The sequence below is a fragment of the Propithecus coquereli genome, unplaced genomic scaffold (assembly GCF_000956105.1).
Source record: "Propithecus coquereli isolate 6110/MARCELLA unplaced genomic scaffold, Pcoq_1.0 Scaffold120, whole genome shotgun sequence".
Lineage (NCBI taxonomy): Eukaryota > Metazoa > Chordata > Mammalia > Primates > Indriidae > Propithecus > Propithecus coquereli.
The window spans coordinates 2,674,050-2,679,235 of record NW_012136081.1 but is presented as its reverse complement, the minus strand read 5'-3'; positions in this window follow the sequence as shown (position 1 = coordinate 2,679,235).

Sequence of the window (5,186 nt, the reverse complement as noted above, 5' to 3'; positions counted from 1 at the left end):
ATGATTATTTTTACAAGTACAGTGGTTTGTGCTGTGGACAAAATTTCTTCCCTTGGTTTGGCCATTTGCCGGATCCATGGTTTTGCTTAGCATGTCCATCCCTCGAGAGAGGCAGTTTCGAGGTGGGGGCTGGAGAGGGCTTTTTCAGGAGGAGACATTTAAGCAGAGACCTCAGTGAAGCGAACAAAAGAGTCATAAAATGTCATGTAATTAAATAGGGAAAGGGTGCTCGGGGCAGAGGGGACAGGGAGTGCTAAAGCTTTGGTTTCCCAGGGATTCACAGACGCCTGCTCTGTGCTAGGCACTGTTGGGGGGCAGGAAAGCAGGACAACGTGATGAACCAGAGCATGCCCCTGCTCTCCTCAGGCCTGGGGCCTGAGGTGCTGTCCTCCCTGGGGAGGATGGCAGGTGGAGAGCGGACGTGTTCCATAGACACCCTGCCTGCCTGCTCCAGGAGTGACTGCACAGCTCTGCATACGTGGGGACGTCATCTTGGTGCACTGGTGAGTCATTGCCCCATCTGCCCCCTGCCTCCTCCGGGAAGCCAGTCAGAGCCTGGGACACCAACTGGCACAGCCTCTCCTTTGCCAGCTCCAAGTCTGAAGCCACTGTTGACCCATCTGATGTCCCCTCTGGGTGAGAACTCCTTGAGGACTGGTCTCCATCTTGCCTGCACAGGCTGCTCCCACCTCCCCCAGCTTTCCTTGCAGCCCTTTGCTCACCCCTGGGATCAGACTCAGCATCACCTCCTCCAAGAAGCCTTCCTTGCTGTTCCCTCCAGTCCTCGTGCTCCCTCAGGCCCCTGGTCATTCACATTTGGTGCCCCCCTATGAGCTGCATTAAAAACTGCCCACTTGTTTCCCCCTCTGCTTCTCACAGGGCCCCTGCCTATTTGACAGCCAGGCTCTCATCCAAAACATCCAGCCTTCTCTGTGGTGGCAGCGGCAGAACCTTGCCCATGGTCGTGACCAAGAGTGGGAGTGTGGGCTGGTCCAAAGGGCACCTCCTCCCAGGCGAACAGACCCTGAAGGTGGCGGGCCCTGCCCGATGCCCTTCCCACTCATGCCCCCAGGTGGGTATGCAGTGGCGTCCGTGAGCGGCTGGAGCTTCCTGCTGCACTGCAGGCATAGCCTGAGCGAGACTGGTGGGGACCCGGCCTCCTCCATTACAGGCATGGTGCGAGGAAGGGGCCGAGGGGTGACGTTGCTGGGTTAGGGTTTTGGAGATGGAAGACCCCAAAGAGGGCAAAGAATCCGGCTCCTGCTCACTGCACCGAAAAGGAACCTTAGGCCCCAAGAGGGCAAGGGAGTTACCTAAGCTTCATACAACCCATCAGTGACAGCACTGGGAGTGGCTCTCTTCCTTCTAGTCCAGTGTTGTTCTTCTGGGGAGTGAGGAGGATATAGCAGAGGGACCTAAAGGAAAACAGAGAGACTTGGCTAGAGTATACCCAATAATAACAGCAGCCTACACAAAGCGTGGCCATGTCCCAGGCTCTGCCTAAGCGTGTTTCAGTTTTTAACTCATTGCATCCTCACAAATCGGCCCTGTGAGATAGGTTCTATTATTGTCCCCATTTAACGGATGGGAAAACTAAGACAAAGAGAGGTTAAGGGGCTTGCCTAAGAACACGCAGTTACTCAGAAGAAGAGCTATGTGTTCACCCACTACCCTGCACCCCCCTGATTCTCACGGGCTGGAAAGCCCAAGACTGATTCCCTGTTCTTACTCCCACTGGCAAGGCACCGAGCTTCCCTAGGCTCTGATTTCCTGACTAGTAAACTGGGAGAAATAACAATGCCTCTTGCTCACTGTTTGAGAATTAAATGTGATAATGTCCACATAGTACACAGCTCTCAAGACACGTTAACAAAAAGCAAGAAAGGGGAAGGAGACTAGGAGCTCCTGCCCTGGTGTAGCTACATCCCACTGATGGTTGGGGCAGGGGATACTGATAGTAAACATATGTCTGTTCCATTAATTCTAAGATGCACATTGTTTCACATTCCAACTTCTCTGAAATGTCTTAAATTCAATATGTTATCGGCTGGGCTCGGTGGCTCACGCCTGTAATCCTAGCACTCTGGGAGGCTGAGGTGGGAGGATCGCTTGAGCTCAGGAGTTTGAGACCAGCCTCAGCAAGAGCGAGACCCGTCTCTACTAAAAATAGAAAGAAATTAGCCAAACAACTAAAAATAGAAAAAATTAGCTGGTTGTGGTGGGGCGTGCCTGTAGTCCCAGCTACCTGGGAGGCTGAGGCAGAATTGCTTGAGCCTAGGAGTTCGAGGTTGCTGTGAGCTAGGCTGACGCCACGGCACTGTAGCCCCGGCAAGAGAGTCAGACTCTGCCTCAAAAAAAAAAAAAAACAAAGAAAAAGAAAAAAAATATGTTATATGTCAGCATCAATAAAGTGTGTGATGGAAGTTCAGAGACGCTAAGACAAATAGGGTAAGCTGGGTGCAGTGTCGCGCCCGCAGTCCCAGCTACTGCGAAGGCTGAGGCAGGGGGATCGCTTGAGGACAGGGGTTGAGGCTGCAGTGAGCTATGAGCACTCCTGTGAATTGCCCCTGTCCTCCAGGGCTGCGCTCTAGCCTGGGTGACAGAGCGAGACCTCGCCTCTAAAAAGAAAGAGGAAAACAAAGACTAAGAAGGCAAAGCTCTGCGAGATGGAGGATCTCTGGCAAGTCAGAGGGCGTGAGCCGGCCTTGCCTCACTCCAGGCATCTGCCTCTTGATCAGAGGGCGGCTCCGGGTCGGTGTGGCCTGCCCGGGATGAGCATGCGCTCTGGCTCCACTGCCTGGGAGGACAGAGAGGACGAAGAGCTGCCACGTGTGGGAGGGGTGAGAATAAGGATGTCTTCTACTCCAGCACTCTTGCCTCCTCCCCACCCCGCTGTGCTGGGTGCTGGGTCCTCGGGGAGAGCCACCCGAAGGCCCCTGTGCCTTCCAGAACCGGGAATCCCATAACTCACTGCGATTCCAGGGGCCTCACAGCTGCCCTGGAGGGCTGGTTCTATCGGTTGGTTTCTACCTGGTCTGGGGCCTGTGGGGGATGCTTTGACTTTTGTGTTCGTTTTGTTTTCAGTTGTTTAGGTCAGAAAGCCTGGAATCCTCCTTAACGCCTCTCTCTCACATACCCTCGACCAATTCATCAAGAAAGGCTGTCAGCTCTACTTTTTGAAGAAATCCCAAATCTGATCACTTCTCACTACTTCCACTGCTGCTGCCTGGCTCCAGGCCGCTGTCCTCTCTCACTTGAATTTCTGCAAAAGCTTCCCTGCCGGTCTTCAGGTTCTGCTTCCGTCCTGCCCCCTTCACCCTCTTCTCAACCAGGCAGCCAGGCAGATGATGTCACTCCAGCAGGGACTCATCTCACTTGGAGGGAAAGAGAAACAGTAGCCCAGCAGGCCCGGCTCCCCAGCACCACTCACCTCCCAGCTCACTCTGCCCCAGTCTCACTGGCCTCCTTGTTCGTCCTGCCTCAGGCCGTTTGCACTGGCTGTACCCTCTGCCTGGAATGTTCTTCCCTCAGATATCCACAGAGCTCATTCCCTCACCTCCTTCAACTCTTCACTCAAGTGTCACTTTCTCAGTGAGGCCTTCACTGACCCCCCTCCATACTGCAACTTGTCTTTCACGCCCCCATGCCTGCAATCCTGATGCCCTCAGCTTGCTCTATGTTTTCTCCATGGCATTTAATACCTACTGTTTTCTTTGTTATCTTCTTCCCCCGGTTGAAAAGTAAGTAAGTAAGCTCCCCAAGGGCAGAGATTTTTTTTTTTCTGAGCTGGCAGAAGAAAGGGTAGAGATCTTTTTCTATTTTGTTCACTGATGTACTGGAGGGAGCTAGGACAAGGCCTTGCATATAGTAGGTACTCAATAGAGGTTTGTTGAATGAATCAATCAGTTTGCAAATTTAGGGAAGGGGAAATGTGTAGCAATAATTAATCTTTGAGGAAAACTAGGTGGGTTCATGGATTTGAGTAGGTGACCTTTGAACTGGATCTTGAAGTGGGTCTAGAAGCTGAGGCAGGTGTTGGGCAATCATTGATCAGCTTGAATGAGGCATGGAAGTGAGAGAGGTTGACGGTGGGGCAGGAGTTAGGGAGAGGTGTCAACCAATGATAGTTGGGGAGGATATTGGCGAGGTAACTTGAGGCCAGATTGAGCAAAGCTTTGAATGCAGGCTAAAGGCTTTTCCAACAGCCAGGCCGGCTACATAATTTGTGGGGCACAGTGCAAAATGAAAATGCAGGGCCCCCTTGGTAAAAAAAAAAATTTCAAGACAATGACAGCAGAACATTAAATCAAGCTCAAGGCCCTTCTGAGCACAGGGCTCTGTGTGACTGCACAGATAATAGGCTTATGAAGCCCAACCTGCCTGTAGCCCACTGGGGAGCTGGTGACAGCCTTCTAGAAGAGCAAAAATGTCATTGGAGCTGGACTTCATTTCATGTATTCATTTGTTATAGAGACAAGATCTCCCTCTGTCACCCAGGCTATAGTGCAATGGCATGATCATAGCTCACTGTAACCTTGAACTCCTGACTTAAGCAATCATCCCACCTCGGCCTCCCACAGTGCTGGGACTGTAGGGGGGAGCCACTGCACCCAGAACTGGACTTTAGGAAGATTATTCTGGCATGTCTGGTGTGGTGTGTTCAGAGAGTCTAGGCAGGGAGACTTGTTGAGCAGCCTTGTGCAGAGCTAGTGAGGAAGAGGAGGGGATAGGTGGGGTGAGGGTGGGGGCTGAGGGGTAGAGGGCAGTGGTGAGGCAGAGGTTAGAACTAGAGAGAGAAGCACGGAGGAGGTGGAGCCTACTTAGATGAGAGCTTCCTTTGCTCCTCCAACCCCTTCTTTCTTTTCCCTGCTTGGTGGATCCTGGCCATAGAGGTGACACCTGGCACAGGAATCAACAATGTGTCTCCCTTTGGCCACCAGAGGGCAGATCATTCTCGTGGATTTTTGGGTTGAATTGGGGTAAGGGAGTAGAGTGTACTCTGCCCTCTTCCTCTCTTTTCCCCTGCGCTCCTTCTCTGTGCCTTCACCAACATCTTCCTCAATGGTTGGGTGCCTAAATGGAGCTGAGGTGGGGTATGGAGAGGTGTCCTAGAATCCATGGATTTACTAAGACTGAAGATGGTACCTGTTGCCTTAGGAAGTACTTTTATAACCCTTTAATTGCAT